At 37.2% G+C, this 25,000-nt stretch overlaps 2 protein-coding genes across 4 annotated transcripts in view; both read right to left on the minus strand.

Moving 5' to 3' along the window:
* ZNF536 (zinc finger protein 536) overlaps window positions 1–25,000 on the minus strand; it is a 338,017-nt gene that overhangs the window by 262,254 nt on the left and 50,763 nt on the right. For 2 of the 3 annotated variants that reach the window (XM_071756805.1, XM_071756804.1), the window contains exons 2-3: window positions 21,409–21,488; window positions 9,214–9,284 (exon numbers count right to left, since the gene is read on the minus strand). The gene's annotated coding sequence lies outside the window, so the exon portion shown is untranslated. The remainder of the gene's footprint in view (window positions 1–9,213; window positions 9,285–21,408; window positions 21,489–25,000) is intronic. The other variant, XM_071756806.1, reaches the window with a different exon arrangement.
* Window positions 1–25,000, minus strand: part of POP4 (POP4 homolog, ribonuclease P/MRP subunit) — a 377,629-nt gene that overhangs the window by 8,917 nt on the left and 343,712 nt on the right. The gene's annotated exons all lie outside the window — the stretch shown is intronic.

A 25,000-nucleotide genomic window follows, 5' to 3' on the forward strand; every position in this document is an offset into this window, starting at 1 on the left:
TACATGGGAAGAGACCAGACATTTAGCCACTTGATAACAGTTAGATAACTGATATGTCTTTCAGTCAGTCTTTTTCTCCACCCTTCCAAACACCACAGCTAAAACATCTATTGCATTTTATTGTTTTTAAAGCCAGACTAGAACTACAGACACTCCCAGATGTGTGTTCTTTGGAGATGCTGGGTTGTACCCCCTGCACTCCCACAGCTCTTAGCCTGATTTTTGCCTTTCTTTCCAGAACCTTTCTCTTATTTATTAACATGATTTCCATTCCCTCTCCTCGAACTTTAACATCTTTACTTAAATGTAAATGCTGGTCAAATGCCTAACACTGGCAAAATCTTTTTTCCCCTTGAAAACACAAACATTTGTTTGAAAGAGATGATTTCAGGAGAACAGGGGAAGAAGAGGCATTAATTTCTTTCCTTCTCCCTGTGCACTAACTGTAAGAGGCTGACAACCCTTGTCTGTGACTCCCCTCCCTGGTATTCACTTCTCTTTCCAGTTCCAAGGCGGGTTCCTCCCTCCATTTTCCATCCATCTCCACAAGATGCTCCAAAACCACCATCTTAGTTTTTACACTGGATGCCACTCAAGCCAGGCTCAGTCAGGAAAGCAGTTCCCACCCTACCAACCCAGCAGCATCCCTGGGCCACATCAGAGCAGTCTATCTCTTTCCTGGATGCCCACCTTGGCCTTGGCACCTGCCCAGGTGTCTACACAGCCCAGCAGCCTGTGCTGTGTGTCTAACTGAAGAGCCACTGGGTGATCCCAGTGGGTCCAACAAGCCCTACAAGCACAGGGTGTTTGGTGGTACAAAAGAGCATTAGGGACTTTCTCTAGGAGTGACACAGATTTGAATTGCTCAGAAAAATTATTTATTTCAGTTAAGATTATTTTAATCTAAGTTAAGCAGATGTCAACAATCTTGAAAAACAAAACAAAAACAAACCAAACAGAATTAAAAACACTATAATCATTCCCACAGGGGGAGAAATGGTAGTTTTATTTCCAGGGAGATAGACTGCATTGCACAGAATATTTCTGCAAAAAGTTTGTCTCGTACAACTTCCAAGCATTAAAAAAAAAAAAAGATACAAATAGTCATTAAAAGTCAGTACTACCTTAATTGGTAACTAAATTGATATTCTTAGCATTAGTGTCAAGTTTGGAAGGTCAGTTCATTGAAATAAAGTATTTGGCTAATCTGGGGAAGTTTGCATTGACATTGCCTGTCAATAAAGAAGACCTTTGATCCACAGGGCTGAGAAATCCAACAAGTCCTAACACATTTTAATGTTTTAAACTAAACTGAAAATGTACACATAAACAGGATAGTACAAAAAATAAAAGCCTTGCCTTAGATCTCCTTTTCTTGTACTTTTTGAGAGCTTTTCTGTCACAAGTTTTACACAAATTAAAGCACTGCCTATTGCTAAAGTTGACTTAAACATGGTTTTTCAGTTACTGAGAGGTACAGCTTGCAGTTAAAAAAAAAAAAAAAATCAACCTAATGTTGTAAATAAAGCTGCAAGGTTTCACAGGGGATTGCTACATTATTGAAAGCACACTAGAATAGGGTTAGGAAAACACAAATCAGTGTTGCAGGACTGGGACTTCTTCGTAAACAGAAGTCAAACTGTGCCAGTTTTCAGAAAAGAGAAAAGACTTTGCTAAAAGCTTCAACATGTTGGGAAGAAACGTGTCCTATAATGTCAATTTACTGCAATAAACCTAGCTCAGCAACTAGACTGTGGGCTTCTTTGTGTCTCATATTCTGAATGCAGAAAAAAGAAACAAGACCTCTGTGCCTCTTGCTATTGAGGAAAGTGTCCGAAGAGCACTGAAAACTGACAGCTCCTAAAAATAATAAAGCAACAAGTAGAGGCACAAACAGTGAATCCTTAGGAAGAACTGAGACAGCCAAAGCTGCTGAACTCATTACCATGGGCAGATCTTTTTTAAAAAAAAGCAACTTGCAGCAGAAAATTTGGTTCTGAATCAAAACAGGCCAAAGCTGACATCGCAATATGGAAACGTTTGCCATGGAAAAGTCAAAACACCATCCTTAAAGTTTGTCATTTATGTTTTAATATGCTGCACTGCAATATAGTGTAACGATCTGAAAACAGCAAATGCAAAGTAGGCATTTCAGCTCCATCAAAACATTTGCATAGTTTCCCCTGAAAACTTCAGAAAATATATAATGTATGCTACCAATTGTGTCAATCAAAATAATATTTTGAAAGACAAAACATTCTTAGCTATTCTTTTTGTGAGTTTGTGGGTGGTGATGTGTCCCCACAAAAGGAATAAAAATAAGCAATGCAAATGGCTGGAGGAAGGGAAAAAAGAGCTCCCCGTGTGCTTCAGAGTTTTTCCCAACTTGGAAACCTCCTCTGACCCTCGTTCTCAGCAGAAGGATCAGTGCCTCCTAACTCCCCAAGGGACCTGTCACCAGTTGGCCTCACTCGTGTCCTCATGATCCCCACATCACTCACCCTGGGCTGCTCCTTGGACGTTTTTTTCTGCATATGACCAGGATCAGTACAATTCTGCTCCTGTTTAGTGGAGAGGAGTGGGATCCAGCTCTGAGAATTTTCAGCACCTTAAGTTGGACAAAAGACAAGCCCTAAGGCATAAATTGTGGTCTCCCAGACCATTCTCACATACCTCTCCCCTTCATGTCTGCACCCTTCGAGGAAAAGTTCAGGTTTAGTTGAAAACTAGGAAAGTTGGTTTAGTTTTGTCTTCTATGTTGTGCTTTTGGATTTTTTTTGTTTATTTTTGTTGTTGGGTTTTGTTTGTTTCGTTTATTTTTTGTTTTGTTTTGTCGTTTCTTTAAAAAAGACAATACTTCCATGGTAATGGGAAAAAAGGAGTTAATTTAAAAAAAAAAAGAAATCTGTTTAGCATGTGGAAGTCATATACGTTTTGTTTTAAGTAATATTTCATTAGAATATTTAAATTATTTCAAAAAATACCAAAACAATTATTCCCCACTACAAAGAGAGATTTGGTTAATTTTTTGTTTTTTGATTTAAGGTCATGTCTGAGTACTAATATTTAAGCTAGCCCAAGACTGGAAGCAATAAGGCACTTGTGGGAAAATGTGTATACTACTTCCTCTTCCTCTTCCCTCCCCTTCGCCCCCCCCCCCCCAAAAAAAAAGCCACAGCACTGTAGTATTCCTATTTCCATCATTATTAGTATAAAAAAAAAAAATTAGTACCAGGAAAAAAATAATAATTTCACTCCTACTTCTTATTTCTTTAGATCTTGAACTGACATTAATGAGCAAATACACACTAGGATGATGATCACACTGTAGGATAAAATGGCTCATATACTGTGCTGATAAGTAAAGATGAAAGAAATCCAGAACAAAGACACAACAGTATTGTGGAGATATGTTTAGATTCCAAAATATTTGTATTAGTCAAAGGCAGAAACACCCAAGACAAAAAAAACCAAAACAAAAAACCCAAAAGAAAACACCAAACAAAAAGAAAACAAAACCAAAAATCCCCTTTTTTCCACTTGACTGTATAGTAAAGGTACAGGATCTGTTAAAGCATTACACCATTATTGTCCCTGGCTGCCACACACAATGCACAGATACATTATATACATTATATACATATTCTCCATCTGATCTCTGATGCATTCATAGCTCCCATTGAGTATCAATGCCATCCTTAAGTATTTGAGAAGTTACAGGAGACAAAGAAAATGCTCAAATGGAAACAGTAATGGTATTGAAATCTTGACCCTGATGACCTAAGACTGTACTTGAGGTCCTTTTGAGTAACAGCTCTGACACAATTCTCCCTGAACCTCAGAACAAAGCATCACAATCTGCAATGGGCAGTCTGCTGGACTAGAGAAGTTTACAGGAACTGTGGCTGCAAAATCTAGAGAGGTTACATGAAGGGTAAGTAAGATAATTCAAACCCCTATATAACCACTCTCAGTCCAACTACAAAAGTGATGCAGGTGGCATATTTCTTCATTTGTACTCTAGTGGGTAGAGCCTTCTTTTTCAGTAGCAGTAATGCACCACTGCTTTTCCCCTCCATTTTCTTTCCTGCCAGATAAAGTTTTTTCTCCTCTCAGGCCAATTGGCTTAATTACCTAAAAACATCATGATCCTTTATTCCATCATAACGTGGCAATGGTTCCTCAAAGTGAGACCAATCATTAGATGTATCATCCCAAAACATGAATATTAATGCCCAAAAGAGATGAACTATGAGCATCCAGATGGACAAGAAGGGAATAGACATAAATTGGTGAGAGGACTGGTAACAGTTTACAAGTGTGTCACACACAATAGCAGATCATCTTGATCGACAAGAACTGCTATTCACAAATAGCAGTTGTACTTCCACAAGCACCTTCAGTGCTCTCACCAATCAAGATTCATAATAAGCATTTAAAGACTGGTATTTTTTTAATGGCATCAGTCTGATGCCAAGCACAAGTCAATAGGAAAACCACTTTCAAGGAATGAAAAGCTGAAGCAAATACAAAAGGTGCATGGGATAAATGCTGCAGCAGTCAACCACTTACACTTGAGAGAAGAGGTTAGAGTCCAAAAGAGAATTTTTCAACAATAAAGTATGAGCTACTACATTTAAGGAATGAATGCTGAACTTGAACAGATAGTTCATAATAAATGCTATGTGATCAGGTATTTTTTTCATCTACTTTTGTGTTTAAAGACATTCTAATTGCAGCTAAAAACTGCAACAGTTTGAAAGTGCTGCCTACCAGGTCCATTACAAGTCAGGCACTGGATGTAAGGGCATGCCCAAGGGAAAAGGAAAACACTCCACATATGGGATACTTCTTTGTCTCAACAACTGGAAAAATCAATCTACCCAAGAAAGTAAATAATGGTGAATGTATCAATCCCACTGATAATCCTCCAGTTAACTGAGTTTCCCAAAACCCAACTGTCTAATGATACCTACTTGTGATTTTACAGCTACTTGTGTGCTGTGCAAAGGACAGGAGCAGGCATTCTTCATCCTGTGTTTAAAAATCCTGAATTGAGAATGATTTGAAGAGTTGTCTGTTAGAATTTCTTGCACTAAAGATAGGTATGCATGGTATTCCATTAAAATAGTCAAGCTAGGTCTAAAATGGGAAAAATCAGCCCAAGCAGAATACCAGATTAACACAGCTTTATTTTCAGTACCCAAGCTAAGCCAGGCACTTCCACCTAATATATTCTGCTACAAGCTTTCTGCTACATAAAGTGGAGTACTTTTATGCTGAAAAGACTAAGCTGAAAATATTTTTTATTATTACTATTTTTAGGTTTTAGTTTTGGGTTGGGGTTTGGGTTTTTTTGTTGTTGTTGGTTGGTTTTCACAAAAAAAGAACCCAAAGTCTTTCTACTTTTTGATTAATGCCAACTTTATCTTTCAATTTACTTGCTCACACAGTACAAGGATTCAAATCTTCATTAACTCAGCACATATACACTACATATATTTTTAGAAGATGCACATTCCTGCTGTCCCCCTCTAACACCAGGCCTGGCTCCAGCATGGCAGTCAATGCACGCAGACCTAAACACAACCTCCTGAGCCATATTCTGAAAATTCCAATTCCTTTCTTTTAATTTAAATTTCATAAGTCATTTTAGATGGGTAAACTATGTCATGAAAACAGCAGTCTCTTTAGCTGTTAGTGCTTAAAAGCTATATAATTCTTGCCCTGTCTCTAATTGTCTTAAATATTCACCTGAAATAAATGGAAATTTTCACATCCTTCATAGGAACTATTCTTTTTGCTATGGAGACAAAACTATTACTTACTTAAGATTATTATTATTATTATTATTTTGTTTTGCCAAATGAGAAACTGCAACCAGACTTGCTTAACAAGTCTCCTTATTGTGCCTCTTGCCCCTCCAGACTTTCATCTGCTCGGACAGCCAAGCTCTCTGGGAAAAAGACTGGATGTGAAGGGCTCAATACAAATTTCACTTGAAGCTGCAAGGCAAACCCTCAAATGGTAAAGCAGAAGAGATAAAATTTGTCTCAGAGGGAATCTTCTCCTACACAGGCAATTTGAGAGAAAGAAAGAAGATTAAGAATGGAAGCTTTTGAGACAAACCCAGCCAGGACAGATGATAAACCTGCACGCTATCCTGAGGAAACAGGGTGCAAAGTTCAATTCTATGTTTGTATTTCTAAAGAGCATAAAATATCAACTATCTTTCTTGAAGCATAACTCTCTCTCTAGTCTCTTACCACATTACTATGTAACTATACAATAAATATTACCCTGCTCACATGCTTCTGTTTACTTAGCATATATTATATTTGATGCTATCTGGCAGTATAAGTTTTAGTTCTGTCATCTTAAAATACTAATGGTTGTCAGTCAAAATAGAAAGTGCATAATAAAAGTGTTCTAGAAACTAATAACCCGGTATTTCTATACCCTCAGCTTCAAACTAAGCATTGCTAAAAATAAAGATTAATGGTATGTTTCTGCAGTGCCCAGTACAATCAGACAGACCACTAAAAAACATCCTTCTAGACATGAACACAGCCTAGATACATAATCATATAGAGAGAGTGTGCATATACTACACAATATATGCAACACTACATTAGGAGTATCCTCATCATTTCCCTGACTCTTTTGAGCTACAAGAGAGCTTGGAAGAGGAGGAAAAAGGAGAGGAAAAAGCCCCACAGGCTGCCCAGTGACAGTGTTAGGTAGGGGAAGAAAGAAAAGGGCATGGTCAATACCAAAGTAATTTATGACTTTCTGCAAATACTTAGAAGTGTGGAGGCACCAAAAAGATACACACAGGACAGACTCCTACAGTTATGATCAACATAACTTGGTAAACTGGTCACTTAAAGATTAAGGTGTCAACAAAACATCCTTCATTTGTGAAACTTCAGTGGGGGCTTCAGTGCTTGGGACATTTAAACCTGCTATGGTCGAGTATTAACAAATACCCTGTAGAGAATAATCCTGTAATGTCAAGAAGATGGACTGAATGTATAACAGGGCTTTTACTGCTCCAGTTTTTTTTATACTAATCCATCACCCTTACTGAAGTGGTGAAGTTTTATGTAGGCCTTTAAAATTATGACTATTAGAAACCTACGTCTGTGTCTGTATAATATAGAGACACATACAGATATAAGGTCTGGTTTTTAAAAACTCAAGTGCAAAAACAAAGTTTGCACCTGATTTGCCCACATTACAGCTATAACTATGCATTAATTTAGCAAGTTCAGACAGAAATTTCTAATTATGGTTATGTGAATGCACAATTTACATGCATAGTTGTGACAAGTGAACTTGCAACTTCGGCATACAGTAACTTAAATACGTTTATTATTGACAACAGTAGCATTGAACTGTGACATGCTTATGCCACGAAACAAAGATCATTCTGTCAGCTTCACTGAAAAACTGAAAACTAGAAATCCTGCAAGGTAGACAACAATTTGACACTGAAGCTTGCAGAAGAAGCTAAGTCATCCCACAAGCTCCAAATAAGACACCTCCATCAGGGATAACTCAAGGAAAAGCCATTTTACTTGACTCCCACCTGCCCACACCACCCTGTTTGGAAGGGAGGCCAGAACTCCCTATGACTCTTGAAAACATGAAGTCTACGAAGGGTTTTGCACTGACAATCTACTGACTTAGTAAAAGTCACTTAGATAGATCAATGGCTGCAGAAAACACCTCTGTTCCTTGGTACAGGATGGCAAAACTCTTTATGAATGTGCAAGGTGTGTTTAAAGAAGGAAGGATAAAGGCTTCACCTTGCCCATGCCTGTTATTCTTATTTCTACTACTCCAGAATGGAAATCCTCTTAGTGGCTAAGGCACTAGGGAATCACCCCCATATGAGTGTAGAGATACATTCTCTACATACTTCAGAAAGTAAAACAGTGAAAGAGTATGAAGAAGGAAAAAGGTGTTTTTCTTTTAATCTAGATGGTAATAGTCATAATTGCCTTTTCTATATAGTTTGGCCCTAATTTCTCATAGTAGCATAGTGAGAAACTAGGGCCTGCACTGATTTTTTAGACACAAATCTTAATGACTTCAAGTGCTGCTAAGGATGCAGAATTCTGGCAGCACATGGTCATTCACCATTAAGGCCTTAAAGCCTTCATAATTACTGAGTATACAGAGTATTTATTATAGAGACTACACCAGGCCTTTTGTGAGCTGCCCTGGGCCTGTTCTCCGAGCCACATCAAGCAAGAAGTTTAAATGAAACTGCTCCCAAGTTTCTGAAATGGTTTAATAAAACATATACTCACTGTAATATTCAGTTTATAGTAGAAAACTATTGCCCCTTGGTTTGAAAAATGACCTCTAGTTGGCAATTTTACTCTCAGCTTCATAGATTATAGTCCGCTGTTGGTCATTTTCTCAATCCACAAGGCAATAGTTTTCCATAACAAGCTCAAACTGCAATCAGTATTTGTAGGCTGTTACACAAGTTGAGGATAATATGTCTCAACACGTTCTATCATATGACTAAACAAAAGAAATAACAACCTGGTGACACAGACATATGGAGAAAAACAGTGACATTCTTCTACTGCTGGAGCAGCAGAAGTAACATATTTCTTTGTATTGTGGTAATTTATATTAAACAATGTCTTTAGTGCACAATAATGTTTAATTTGATTTTTTCATTAATAGTGTTTAGGTTTATATTGTCTTATGTCTATTCTTATTCCAATGTAAAATGAGAAACACTAAATTCTATTAGAATCAGATTTTGGAAATGACAGATAGTGACAGATAGCCTAACATTGTACAGTCACATTAAAATGTATTTACATAGATGCCTTACATATCATTTGCTCTTGGGCACACAAAACAGAGATTCCTGAACTTACAGGTTTGATATTAAGAAAGTCTGATAGAGTTTAGTAGGGAAGCTGCAAACAATTTTTTCAGCACCCAGCTCTAGCACATAAAAAAAAAAAAAAAAAAAAAAAAAAAGACGAAATGCCACAATTTGGGAAAAACAGTTCCCTCATTAGATAATCAAATAGATACATTGTGTTAAGGAGAAGTCATAAACCAGAAAGCAAGGGAGATCTGGAGCATGTCATGGACAGCTCTGGCATTGACAAGTGTTAAGAAAATCCCCCCACGTTCCCAAAGTGCAGTGCTCTGCCCCATTGTGCCAACACAACTTACCGAGCTGGCCGGAGCGTGGCAAGATTTAATTCTTTAGTCAGTGGATGACGAAAGCTCTTGCAGATCCTCTACTGTAAATGCAAAATATTTATAATTACAAGACTAATATTCAACTCCATCTGTAAATAAAACTGCCATTAAAACATGACACTCACCCACGCTCAGAGTCAAAGGGAACAACTTCCTATACTGAGTCTAATGGAATCAAACAGAAATGGACATTTTGCCATCCAAATTTCCTCTAGAAATTACACTTTTCTTATTCTTTAAGCAAATACACCACATTTGCTGGACATCTATCATGTGGCAGAAGGGAGACCTTATAGTAAGACTGATGAGTGAAAAAGATTCATTGTGGGGGGGGCCTCAGAAACTGTATGAATCTCTAATACTGCATTTTGAGTAAAGGGATAGAAATCCTTTTCTTCATCCTTTTTCCCCTACTGCTGCTTCATTGTTGCTCAACCACAGATTCACCTGCATTCTCTAGCTGGAATTAAGTGGTCTGGATTCATTTAAAAATGTAGGAACTGCATCCAAAAGCTTTAAAACATTTGAGCTAAAGAATGTATTTGAATGTGATTACAGGAGATGATGGCTCTTTATCATACAAGTCTTCAAGGAATTTAGATGTCTAACTCATTAATAGTGTTTGGTGCAATAGATTCTACATTTTTATGATTTTAGAAGAAAGAGTTTCCAATACAGAAGAAAAGGCAGGCTTTTTGTTTGTTTGTGGGGTTTTTTTTTTATATTTTTCATTTTAGGGTAATAAAAGTGGCACATATGTGCCATAGTGCAATGGATTAATTAAGGAATATGATGTTTATCCTAGGTCTTGCATTGTATACCTTCATAACTCACTCAAAAATTAATCTGTTATACCATGCTCCAGAATGATATATCTATTTTTACCATACCTGTTGAGAATAAATTGTTCTAAATTGGATTATCCTGATATCCAGTGAGAAATGTAAAAATTACATTGTTATTTTAAGAATTTACATTGCTGTGTATAAAAAAAAACAATCTTCTCACTGTGCTTTTGAACTGTCATGTTAGTCCCACTTGTTATGAAATCATAATTGCTGCTGCCACACCTAAAATCAAATCCAATGCTTACTGTACTTCCTCATATGCTGTGCATTTCCAACCCTAATCAGAAAAACATATACACTATATTTCAGGACTATTTCATTACTGACTGTTTTTGTTTATAAGTGGTACACGACTATGCATGCAAGGACTCATAAAATCCTCATTTCTAAAATCAACAGATGAAAAATCCCTAAATAATAATGTACAGATGTTTCATATTTAAATGAGCTGTTGGCATTTAATGCTGCCAATCATACATGCAAGAAAATTAGTGAATTTCAAGGTACTCATTATTTACAACAGATTTTACCACTTTTAAAATCAGAAGATCATTTTAGGATGACTGAAAAAATGACTTTTCAATAAATATACAATTATGTATTTCTGAGTTAATCTTTAAATTCCTGTGAGTGGTCAACTAACACTTTACTGTTCCATACCAGTTCCTATTCTTTTTACCTCAAGAAAGTTGATTCTTCTGTCCTTAAGCTGCAATGTCTTACTAAAAGTGAATTATCTGTACGTTATCTGCAGAGTAATCCTCTTCTTGAATACAAGACAGAACATCAGAATTTCTAATCCTACAAAGATAGAGTAATTCACATCCAGTGTATGTTTTACTGTAAAAGACAGAGAGTAATATAATATGTTTGATAAATCATGCATGTGTCTGTGTACAAAGAAAAAGGTTTATCTCCTTTCCTACAAGCAGCATCCATATTAAAACACACACATATATTCCCCATGCTGGCACTGCAACAATCTTTAGAAGTTCTATAATGGAGACATCTACATTTAAAAAATGAAGCAGCTCACGGGTCAAACAAGATTCTGATGAGAAGTACTTAACCAGAAAAATTATTCCACTGATTCTAAGTTTTCATCCATACATCAAACCCTGGAGCCTATTGATTAAATAAGTGTGATCTTTTTTTCTTTCAAAGCAGAAGAAATGAAATCATCCCCACTGTTTTCCCTGTGTTTGGAATTATCCTGTTGTGCACAGTGTCCATGTGTCCTGCTTATAAAACCCTTAGGGAGAGCTCATTCTACAATGACCCGTCTCACAGGTTTCTTGCCTCTAACTCTGTATCTTCTGGTCCTGGTGATGATCAATGACACTTGGTAGCCCAATATTCTCATCCAATATGGCAAGCAATATGATCCAAGAGCTACTAAAACTCAATAAATTAATTTACTTCACAAATTTTTGGATCAGGACAACTTTAAGTATATATAAATACAATAATTTACTGCAAGTATGAAGTAAATGGCACATCTTTCCTTTCTCATGCCTCTTCACTGCATAATTACCTACATCATGCCTTAATTTTGCTTTATAAAGTAATCCAGGCCAGGCAGCCCTTGCAAAGCCTTACCAAAGTCAAGGCCTGAGAGCTTAGAGAACAGAGTCTCAGCAAAACACATCAAAATATTGCATCTGTATATTGCTGAGCCTCAGGTAGTATAGACCAGGACCTGAAGATACCATTAAATACTTAATTAAATATGAACACGTAACATTTTTCTTGTGCAAAAATGTCCAAGTCAGCTTAATAGCTCTCTTGGTCTACTGTGTCTCCAAGTCATCCTGCAGCTTGGTTCCAGTCTGCCTGCACAGTGCAAACATGCTCCAGCACTCACCACACCCCATAACGGGGGCCAGAAAACCCTCTGTCAGGGATGGAGTTTCTGTTCTGGAGGGTAACCACTGCCAGGCTAAAATGGCAGCACATACAAGTTCACTTATGTGTTTCACCCCACACTTACAGATGAAAGGGCATATACTAAGCTCAATTCTGTTACTGTACATACACATCATTTAGTAAACTGAATAAAATATTCTAAATATTTTTTTCAAGGCAAGGAATATTTAATTTACTTTGATTCTTCTTTAATTTAGCATCACACACTAGGGTAAATGCATAATTAGTAATAAATTAATTAACAAAAATGGAATTTATTACCTGTTAGTTACTTAAGTGCAATGCAGTTACAGAAATGCAGAATGATGAGTAAATACCAATCTGTACCAGTTAAGAAGGCTGCAGTTTGGGAATGTCCATAAGCACTTCAGTCTTTTTCCACTGGAAATCACTAGCTAAGCACCAGCAGAGCAAGGATGAGAACCTTGCTTCTGCTAAGTAGCACTAATTTCTTCCCAAAGTGACATTCAGAAGAGGATCAATCAAGTCACAGGGGTAAGAAAACTGTTCGCTTATGATGTGGCTGTCACCAGTGAAGATGAGTTTGTAACACCCTCTGAGCATCAAGACGACACACAAAAGAAACATTAAAAAAAATAAACCCAACAGATATTCTTGCAAAATATATCAATGCAGATCTCCAAATTGAAAAAGGCAGAAGTCAGAAGATCAAGAACTCGCAGTTAGGATTTTCCTGTCAGTTAAAGAACATAAAGATTCTCCTGAAGTCTTTGATTGATATATGATCTTTTCTTTCTTTTCAGGCAGAACAGCTGTCCAGTGAACTAGAAGAAATAGCCCTGAAGACAGCTTTGTATCTGGGGTGACTTTGAGAGGGAAAATTATCCCAATGATAAATGCTTTACATGGAACATCTAAGGGAAAAAAAAAAAAAAAAAAGTGATCCATGGAAGAATTTTTCTCTCTGAATAAGCAATCACTATTATCATCATAAGGGAGGAAGAGAAGGGGGGGGGAGATTTTGCAGTGTGATACCAAAGAGAAAAGACACATCCCTCAAAACTGGATTTGGAATTAACTAAAAGAGGCAGGACAATTAAGAAAAGAGGGAGAGAAGCATAGAGTTTTCTAAGGACTGTCAGGACATGGTCACCTGGGATAAGTACAGAGAAGTAGTCAGAGAAGCAAGAGATCACGTTAGGAAAGCAAAAGCATGGAGAGAAGTAGATCTGACAAGGGGGGTTAACGGCACCCACGAAAGTTCCTATAGGTACTGCAATGATAAGAGGAAGACCAGGGAAAATGTGGGGCCACTCCAGAAGGAAACAGGAGAGCTGCTCATCCAAGATGTAGAGAAGGCTGAGGTACTCAGTGACTCTGGTCACACTCTCCATGTTACAGAAGCCAAAGGTAGGGACTGGGAAAAGGATGATCCCTCCACTGCATATAAAGAACAGGTTCAAAATCACCTAAAGAACTTGAACAAGTCCATGGGACCTGATGGGATTCACCCACAGCTCCTGAAAGAGCTGGTGGATGAAGTTGGAAAGCCACTGTCCATGATATTTGAAAAGTCATGGCAGCCTGGTGAAGTTCCTGCTGACTAGAAAAGGGGAAACCAGTACAATGCTAAGAGCACAAGCAGCACATCAATGTTCATCTGCTGACCCTCCAAAGCCTTACTGAACTTACCACATAGCTGATGTTCTGCATGACTTTGGGTGAGAGTGAACAAGAGTTCCTACGTGTCTGATACAGGAGAGGATGGGAGAGAGCTACATATTCTCATAGATGTTTGTACATTCAAAGATAATTTCTCTCCCTTCCCTTGCATAACTCAAATGCCTTTTTTCTTCCATCCCAAGCCCCCTCCTTCACCTCTGCTTCTGAAGTCCTTCTCTTCCTCCCACAGAAGCTGCCATTAGCCCTACGCATCTGAGTGGTGCTCCCACCAGCTGGTGACATCTGCCTGCTCTTCTGCCACCACACCTGTCCTTCCCTGCACCACCGGGTGCCAGTTCCTGCTCTCACAGAGATTTTAAATCCATAGATCCAAGCTACAGCTCGCCAAAATCCTGCTCCACAGGATTCTGACAACAGAAGAAGAAGAGATAAGAACATAAAAGCATCCTCAATGTGGTGTCTCATCAGGAAGCCAACTAAATCCAATAGATACTGTCCTTTCTGACCCATAAGCTGGAAAGGGCTTTTTAGAGAACAGGAGTTCAGAAAACACCTTTTTTATGGTCTATGGTGTAATCGGCCAATGTCATTTAAACAAAAAAGATTCACCTATGTCTTTACTTTTGAGGCAATCGAACCACATTAAAAAATAATTTCTACACATATTTATATATTTATGTTTCCTCTCCTTCTTTCCCCCACTTCTAGTTTGCAGTGACAATCAGCAATTATTTCACAGAGAAAAACTCTCTAACAGGCTTACAGGATGCCTTTAGTTATAAGATAATTATTTGTAACTCTATAAAGAATTATAATTTTTAATTTAAAAATAAATCAAATAAAACCAGCTTTCATCTTTCCTTCCATGTGAAGAAAACATTCTCTGCCTACAACTCAAATTATCATTCTCTCCTTTGTGCAAAATGAATTGACCCAGAAAACTAAAAGGGTAAGAACCCATACTTGCTGGGCTTATTCAGCAGCCAAAAGTTCATGAAAAACACTGTTGTGTATCACATAGCAACCACTTGATGCCTATTGTTGAAATACAGTAGTTATTTAAAAAGTAAAATCTTGCATTCTCAAATAAGAAGTCAGGCTGCAATGTGTGTTTACTGTTTCTGGGAAATAGTCATCTTGCCATTTTCTCTTTTTCCATAGTCTTGGCATATTTGGTCAGCTATGCAATGTACAGTTACCCACAGGAAAGAAAAGGAACACAAGAATTTTCTTCTAGTGTTTTGCTCACAGGACAATGTCCATTCAAAGCCACACTTCAGATCACCATTAAGAGAATGAAGATGTGCTCTATTTTTATGCAGCCATGATTTCAGTAAAAATGTAATCTTCCAGAGGAAGAGTGACCACTTTTTGACTGAGCATTAGATTTTCACACTTTCATCTGTTCTCAAAGCAACTGACTCTCACACAGCCCTTTACACCTGTGCAATGCCCACATTGCTACTGCTCACTTGCACTTCTTCAGCACCATTACCTGGCATTCCAGCTGTGCAGAAAAAGGAACTTCCCAGATATTTCCCACTCCACCATTCTCCCAATTCTTTTCTGATAAGATATGTTAAAAAATGAAATGCAATCAAAGTAAAATTTGTAGTGGGGGAAAGACAATCAGCTGTAGAATCACAAAAAATACTGATAGTTTCTGTTGAATTAAGCATATGTTATTTTAAACTATTTGAAAAGCCAGGGCAGATCACTTGAGCTACTCTGGCCTTCCCAGATTTCCATGAAAGCTGAAAGACAACCCTCATTTTCAGTCACAACTGCATCAGACTATTTAAATTATCAAAGCAAGACCAAAAGGGTTCTTAAACAACTGCTGGAGGAGATGAAGGAAAGAAAAAGAAATATAAACTTCCTTGTAGATGCTATTATGTGCTATTATACAAGTAGCACAACTTAAAACCTCAAGATAATGACATTTTTAATACCAGAAGGCAATGGCAGATTTGCTTAGCATAACTTTGAGATATCTCATCAAAGCTGTGTACAAACAGGTGTGCAACATTTTTGCTAGCTGTAAGATGCTTGTTGAGATTATCTGCTTTTCTGAAAGACTGTTTAAACTCCTTTTGACAAGTTAAAATAGGATAGTGGTGGAAAGTAGATTAAAGGGGGGAAATGAGCAAACATAGATGTTTTTGCCAAGAACCTTACTTTGAGCCCAGCTGTATCTGAGTATATGTGTGCTGTTTCCATAGTCTCTGAAAAGAAAGTTGAGGGGTAGGCAGCAAAGTCCACATGAATGCATGGAGCTGCTAAGGAAAAAAAAATGTGAGAATGAATTAGATACCCAGGAGCAAAGAGGTGGGTTTTCTGATTTTACAGAGAGAGAGAGAGATGGCTGTTTCCAAAACAAGATGGGAAAAAATGATGTGCTGGAGTTGCAGCTTGTTTGTGTGTTCCTGCTTCTCTATGAAGGTCTTTACTGGAGGTCAGAGAAGAATCCAAAAAATCAAATTCTTGACTGCAGGTATCAGTTGGCTTACAAAGTATACATTCATACAATTTGTATGTGTATATACAATTTAACATTTTAATCAGCCCAAAGGTAGACCAGTGCCTATTTGTTAAATAGGGATTGTCTACACAAAGAAAATACTTGGCTTGGTCATTGGTCACTGATCTATCCAATAATACATGACTATGACTGTTGAATAGTGCTATTATAATATAATATAATATAATAGTGTCATGTGTAATTTACCAGCAAGATTTCATACATACATGATGAAACAAAGACCAAATTATTGCATCCATTGCAGAATGAAAAATTAAGAAATCTTTGCCCCAAAACAAAACTACATGTTGAAGACCAATGCAGAACTTTTCTATCACAACTGAAATTCTCCTCCTCTCACAAACAGATCCCCAGCACAGGATTTATGATCCACCAAAATACTCTGTTGAACAAAAAAGTAATACCTACACTGTGCCTATGCAAATTACTAAGAATAAGTGACTCAAAGGACCAGTAAGAACAAAGCCCAAAACTCCTATCAAACATTATTTGAGGTTTGAAAAAGTCAAGACAAAGCGTAATTTTTTTTAAATGGGGATAAATTGGGATTTCTGTAACAATTGACTCATTTTGTCTGCTTTTATCTAAGGATCTCAAAGAGCACTCCAAGTGTTAATTAAATTACAAAGCATTTTTGAGACAGGTAAATGGTATTATGCCCACTGGGGAACAGAGAGAACATTTATGTTTCATTACTAAAGTCACACAGTAATTCAGTGGCTAGTAATATAACTCAAGAATTACTGGTCACCAGTTCTACTCATTGACCTGATGGCCCCACAAGAGATAAAATTAGCCTTAGAAGTCAAAAATACTTTCTTTTTGTGCTTTTCTATCTTCCAAGAATTAGCCCAAGATTTTTAAATTTTGGTTTTCTTCCTCTGCTTAGTGGGAGGCCATTCTGTCAGCCACACAAAAGAAGCCACTTCCTAACCCACCCACACGTCATGCATCACAGTACAGCCATACAAACAGGAACCTGAACAAAGGCACTGAACTGTAATGGTGCTCTTTAACAGCTTACACAGATGCATCTTGTCCTTCTTCTAACCAGCCATATTTCCAGAGATGACACATAAGAGCCTCTATCCCACCAGGATGAAGATGGAAAGATGCACTGGTGAAATAATCCTTCACCATCCTTTGTTGGCCAACTCACTGACTTCCAATTCTACTTTACCAAAGAAACAAGATGTAAAACTACCCTAAGGAACTCAGTGCCTTGTGCACTTCATATAACAATCCCCCCCTGGAAGGGGCAACACAAGAAACAACCTTTGAGGCCCTGAAAATGCTTCAGATCATGGAAATGTATATTCTGCAGTCTATTAAATCTGTTTTGAATGGCATGTAAAGAGACAACCATCCTAAGCCATAAAAAAAAAAAAAGCCACCATTTTTCATTCCAGGTTGTTCCTGTCTAGAGCAACTGTAGGATCCACTAGTAATAAAGCAGTAAGATACAACACAGTCTGCACAACAGACAGTCCAGTGACTTAGAGTGCAACCTAAGGCTTCTCTAATTCAAGACCAGTAAAGCTCTCTTAAAGCTTTTACAAACTACATGTCCATTAGTAAACTGATTTCAGAGAGTTTATCATAAAAGGCTCTTCTTTTTCATAATTATCAATAACAAATAGGGAAGCATCCTTTTGAACTTTCTTTAACATTTTGAATACAATGTTAAACCTAGATTTTGGGGCCTATCCCTTCCTCCCCACCCCTCCATTTCTAGTTATGTTGTGGAGAACCAGCTGTGTGGAAGAGAAGAGAATGTCTTTTATTTAAATGACCAAGGCTTAAGACTGCTTTTGCCGTGGTGGAAAAGAAAGCTGCTGCATATATTTCCAGTATTAGTATTATTGTTATATGGTATGACAGTCATCATCTTTTTTTCTTTTCCTAAAAATATGTCTAAAGAATCACACAGTTTATACACTGCATTCAAAATATTTTTCTTCGTTTACATTGATTGCATATTTCAAATCATGTTACAGCTGTATCGCCCAGGCTAAATCAAATAAGAAATCCACATAAATGCATGCACACACTTGCCTTTTTTTTTTTTTTTAGACATTTCCAGTATTGACAAGATTAAAATATTTTTCTCATTTATTATTTATTGTGATATGATGAAACAGTAAGTGTAGATATTTAAAAGAACATCACAAAGTAGAGTTAAAATGTGGACATGCTGTGCCATTTCAATTTTACTGCAACAGTGTTAAGTATGTGGCTCCCTGAATGCAGTTATGGCATCTTTGGGTGATGAAGATTTAAAATGCTTTTCAAAGTTGGAGTTTTATCCAAACTCTTCAGTTATGCTGTTAGGAGCAGAATTATATAGATGAACCCAAGACTGTAAAGACCGTGGTGATTAAGTTCCCCCTGTTGCACAGGACTGGGGGAATCAGTGCTCAGTGCAAGAGCAGCAGCAAATGGTGCATCAGATACCTAACTGGGAGGCAGTCACACAAATACAGCTCCAGCACCCTAGGAAGAACCATTATTTACTGTTCCCAGCACACGTGTCCTCTGGATAGTTTCTCTGCATTTAGGGTGAACTGGTATTTCCTGACAACCCGAGTTTGGGGTCAGGCAATAGCTGAATCTCAGGTGCAGGGCAGATGTGTATGGACTTGGTTGGACTGGATGTACCTGGAAGTAAAAGCTACGGACGTGGTATTGCACAATCCCAGGGTTTCCTGCTCACAGCTGAGAACTATTCCGCATGTTTCTACTGTTAAAGCAGCAAGGAAATGTCCAAAAAAAATTTGCTACAGCAAAGCAACTGTAACTAAACCTGGTACTGCTAGGCAGAGGAGCACAGAGCTTGCCTCCTGTGTATGTGGCAGTACCTGGGTTAGAATGAAAAAAAACAAAAAACAAAAACCCCAAAACAATAGCCAGACATTTTAGCACAAATGCTTTTTCTTGCATACTACAATCTACACATTCCCCTATGATAAACACTGCAGAATAATCAGAAGGTACTGAGTGCTTAAAATTCACCCTTTACCAAACAAAACAATGTAATGCATATCTCTCTTCACGTGTCAAACAATTTGCCTAACAAATCATAATAATGCAGAATGATATAAAATTCACCCATCAAGCCCAAATGTGTGCACAATGATTACCATGGCAAAGAATTGTGAATTTCATTAAATGTGTTAAAGGAAAAAAAAAAAATCAGCTTTGAAAAATAGTAATCCTGTCTTTCAACAAAAATATTATAGGAAGCTATGAATTTGGTAGATCTGAATAGGATGTTGGTACATGTTTTACTAAGGTAATATAATGGCACACTATTATTAGATCACATTAATCATTACTGTGCCAAAGGCACTGACAGCACCACTGAAAAGGATTGAAAGGGCTGGTAATGGATATAAATTACCCATTGTGTGATAAAAGGATTTTTACTAAGAAGGTAAGAATAAAACAGCAAATTTCTAATATAACTGTTGTGTAAAAACCAAAATAAAAGTAATCCAGTCAGTAATATCCACAAAATCAGAAAGTAAGCACTTTTGAAACAAGATAAAGTCACAATAAAAGCTGTATACAATGTAAAATTAATTTCATGGTGCACAGTATTACTATCAATTTAAATAGCTTATATGATGACCTCTAAGGGGTATGGTCAAGAAAAGGTAAGCTTTGTTAATTAGAATTAGTATGAGCTTCTGGATTTGTATTTTAACTTTGTGGGGTTCGATTTTTTTTTCCTTTTTTTTTTTTAATATTTAATGGCTTCATGACACCCCCTGAAATTCAAGATATGTTAAGAGTTTTCTGTCTTCTGTATTAACATAACAACAAACAGCACATCTCTCAGATGGCTTTATTTGGATTCCAAATGCTATTACAAAATGAACCACATCTTTGCTGAGCTATTTAACCATTTGATTGAAACCATTTGTATTACTAATTGTCCAGTTCTGTTCTCCTCCTTTACTCTGGCAAGTGTTTCCTGATATTAGTAGGGATCAGTGAAGTTAATTGGTCAAACTACATCCTTATGCACAGCATTAAAAATCTACATAACATCTCTGAAGTTATGAATTATAAAGTTTTTGTGTTATTCTAGAACCAAGTCACTGTAGTGGTTTTCAAGCCAATTGTCTAGAATAAGATCCAGTAGCTCACAATTAGTGAGTTTTAAAAATTGTGAGCCATAATCTTAAATTATACCAATTCCTAAGTACAGGCATCAATCCTGAACACTTATGTCTATGCTTAACTTTACTCACTTGAGTAATTCCATTAGCATCAGTAATTCAATACCTGCTTATGCATCGGCAGTACTGAAGCTTTAATATGCCTGAATATCCCCTCACTTAGAGCAGCTATAAATCAGCATATTCCTCAGAATCACACAGTTTCTACTGATTCACAAGATATAAAAACAAGTGGACAATCCAGTAATAAAGTTATAATAAAAAAATAACACAAGAATTTGATTAGAGAGCAGAAGTGATCAGAAATTTTAATTTAAGAATCAATTAACTCAAGTAAAATGTAGACTTAAAGATTGGTTATTTCCTAGGAAGCTAGAATTGTATTTCAAACTAAGGGCCAAATATCCCAATTCTGATTTCACACCAATCTGATTTCTCAGACTTTAGAGGAACTTTTTTTTTTTTAACTGCATTGAACAGCTCAAAGGAAAATCACATATACAATGTAGTACACTCCTCCACCCACGATTTTCCTGGGTTTTCTTCTCATGCTAAGATACAACAGAATATGATTCTTAATAATGTGCATGAGATGTTCTATTCAGGTTAGGGGGGGAAAAAAAAGAACAAAAAGTGATAAAATGAGTTTCATCATGAGTGTCATGGATTTTGCTTTTTTTAAAATCAGCAGTCTGTTGATAAAATAATAAATTATGATTCATCTCTAACACAATTACTACATATCAGCTGTGTAAGATTAATACTCATGATTTTACCAAGCAGGTTTTTTTCTTGAAAAATCTATTTGTAGCTCACTACACCCTAAGAGAACTGCAATAAGAAGTTTCACTAAAAACATAATATTTTGAAGATGTTAAAGAAATATGTGAGAACAAACTTTTAAATCTAATTTAGCTACCTCATTTAAATTTATTTTTTAAACACGGAAAAACAAACCTAAATACTCAGATTCAAAAACAGAAGAAAATGTTGTAAGAATAATATAAATAAGTATTCTTACCAGTTACTTTTAAACCAATGAATCTGTTCCCTGGCTGAGGAAATTCTTAAAACACACAGGATAGGTACTGAAGGTCGCAACTGTAAAAATAAAACCTGTGAGAAATTCAGTATGCCAAAACTCAGTGTTTGAATCAGACATTTACATTACAGTATTGCAATTTCACCTCAAGCAGACAATCTACAGAGCATCTGAGAGTATTGAGAATTAGAATATTAATAGGATTAACACCTTTTATTTTTTAAGTCTTCATAATATATATGTTTGGTGGTCATTTCATTTTGGGAACTGAAAAGTTCTTTCAGTTCTGGATTGTTTTGAGACGAAAAACCTCTCCTCGAGATAATGCTGAGGAACAGAATGAAATTCTTCTGATCCTTTCCCCTAGACAGTGCAGCAAAAGAGGACAAAACAGGATAAAACAAAAGTTGCATAGCATACTCCAGAAACCCAGTTACTCTCTTTGACATTGATATTCTAATCTTTCAAACTGAGTAAAAAGAGAACAGCTACTAATTGTATTTTTACTTTTTTTAATTCCATTTTATAACAAAAATAAGTCCTTTGTAGATGATCTCATCTAATAAACCCTACTTAAAAGAGATAAGAGCTAGCTGTAAAAGCCAAGCCAGAATACTTCCAAGATATTTGTCAGTAGTGAATTTAGGGCCATTACATTAGTAAGCAAAATAGAAACAAAAACAAAGGGCATTCTTAGAGCAAAATAAAGTTCACTTGACTGAAGCTATAATCTGAAGAATTTATGACTGAGAATTCTAACTATGTTTATTCCTATGCGTGTCTAACAAATGAAATTAAAGGTCACTTCCAAATAATAGACTGTGTACATCTACATCAACCAAGTTATTTCATACAGCAAGCTCTGGCTCCAAAACCCCGGTTCAAGCACCACAGCCTTAGGGCTTCATCTTACCAACACTGGTTTCCCAGAGAAGCACCAACTTCTCTGCAGAGCCTCAGAAGAGGCCGTAGTAGTCAGCAGGTACAGAATTGCATCCTTCATTTCTGTGGGAAATAAGAGCTTGGCTATTTTACTGTATTTAGTTTATATTGGTCAGCACCACACTGCTGGGCTATGCCATTTGTGGACTTGAAACAACTTTGAGGACTCCTATTGATGACAAAAGCAATATTAAATAAAACTGCAAATCAGGAGTTCACCACTAAGCAGCACAGCCCTCTGCTAGTGCAATACCACTGCAACACTTTTTACGTATCCTCCCAGATCTCTCCAGTTACATCCAATGCAAAATGCTATTGCAGAATGTCCCATTTTGTCCGTGCCACCTCCTCTTGTTACTCCTTTGGTTTCTCCACCACACCAAATGCGGGCTACTTATTTCCATTCCAATGGTCTACCACATTTCCTCATTCCCACTCCTTCCCCCTCACTTGCAGATTGAGCCAGTCTTTACAACACACTTTGAAATATTTTCCAAGTGATAATTCTGCCATACAGCTTCTCTGACATAGGAGCATTACCCCAGTAAAAACTTCAAACCCCTCCTTTATAACTCACATTTCTACAGTTAACTGCCAACAGTTCAGCAGTAGACATCTGGTTTGCCATCACCACAATTTCTCACGCACAGAACACATGTCTTTTTGCTCCCTCCTCATGCCTAGTTTTCTTTTACATGCCAATTGTCTCTGGTTTTATATTTGAATTGTAAGTCCCAAAAGGCAAAGCCTATCTTTTCATTACATATTTTACAGTACTGAGCTTAGTGGGTGGTGAGCAAGCACAAGCCACTGCTCCAGTCTGGTACCCCATTTTCCATGGGTATGCCCAGCTACATGAGAAGCAAACCAATGGGCAATCAAGTCAAGCATTTACTGTGTTGCGTGGAGAAAACCTTTTGTAAATGGTTAAAAACCGAAACAACCACCAAACAAAAAAACCTTAAACAAACAATCAAAAAAACCCCAACACTACATCTGATTTTGTGTTCCCAAATATGAAGTCACACCTAGAAAGGATTCAGGTCACATTAACGGAAGCCTGTATCATTTTATAATTCAAAAAAGTGAAATATTTGGTCACACAAGCAAATTCCTGGACTGCTATACATAAACAGAGGTCCCATCCAATGTTTGCAGTTGCACAGTGTCTAAAAACAGTGACAACTTGTTTGTTTGGAATTGCTGCTGTTCTCAATGTCTTAAAGCCTCAAGTTACACCATTTTTAGTGTTTACTTGCAGCTCACTCAGTGTAAGAGAGCCAAAAAATAGAAACAAAGAAGATAATAAGCTGCTAGGTTTTGAAAAGATGTTATCTTGCTAAACAGGTTCTTAGTACTCCTACACAGACATTGCAGACTACATTTTTGCTATGCTATTACAAGGCTACTTGTGTTTAAAAAAAAATTCTGATTTTACATACACGCTCATGACTTGCAAAATTCTAGGAATGATACTCAAGGGGCTTTCACTAAGATGCTTTATAAATTCTGATGACAGACAGAACACAGTAAGGCTTCATCTCTTAAAGTCCTGTACTGATTTGTTTGGAGGCTTCATGTCATTGATCAGCATGTCAATGTCTCTTGCAATCTGCTTTCCAGTTCATGACTGTAAGTGAACCCCTCAGGTTTAAAACCTTAAATGATTTAAGGCCTGTGATACATAACTTTACAAACAAATTGGGAAAATCTGTAGCTTTACACAGTAAACCGTAGCAGAAATGATTTAAAGCCTTATAAAAAGATATTTTACTTACCTGAGCTAATATTATTCTAACACATTTGACACCAACTATGTAAAGCAGATAGTTTAAAGGTACAGGCAGCAAGCAGCATGGAAACAAATTAAAGTAGTTCCACGGAGGTCAAATTGGACCAGTTTACCAGTGTCTAGTACACTTACTGGCATTAAAAAATTGCACTGTGACTCCCACAGACCAATTTATCATGGAAAAGCCCCTCGGAGTAACACTGCCCTGTAGCTGTGGTCAGCTCAGCAAGTGAGCCTGTTCCCCCAGCATACAACTACCCTCAAAGCAGAAACACCAAAGGCCTTCAGAAAGCAGATGCTAAAATAAAAGTACTATTAAGACAAAACTGGGGTAGATGGGCACAATTTTTGTTCATTCTTAAACGTGACTATGTAGATCATCCCTTGAAATGAATTAGGCATTAAAGGGAGAAAGCAATCTCACGTCCCCTTGATGAGTGGGAACCAGAAGGATTTCTGAAGGTTACAGATGGATATTGAATACATAGCAAGGGAAAGCAGATGCTTGAGCATGGACTTGTTCTGTACGAGGGACCTTCCCCCAAAGACTGAGATTGCAGAGGCTTCTTCACAAGGCTCTTAGCACCACATCCCATTCCAGTTAAACTCAATTATGAAACCCTTGCTAATCTCAAGTGGACAAGACTTGGGTCCCCTGTAAACAGCATACCCCTTCTGATGGAACGAGGTGCCGTGTTTAAATAATTATTCCCTGTCAGCTGCTTTCTGAGGGCTTCATGAAATTCCATGCCATGGCTGCTCTCACCCTAGGCACAGCAGAGATGCAGCAACAGGGAGATACAGGGGCAGGGAAAAAGACTCAATGACAGGATGAAG

Source organism: Heliangelus exortis, chromosome 13 (assembly GCF_036169615.1).
Source record: "Heliangelus exortis chromosome 13, bHelExo1.hap1, whole genome shotgun sequence".
NCBI lineage: Eukaryota > Metazoa > Chordata > Aves > Apodiformes > Trochilidae > Heliangelus > Heliangelus exortis.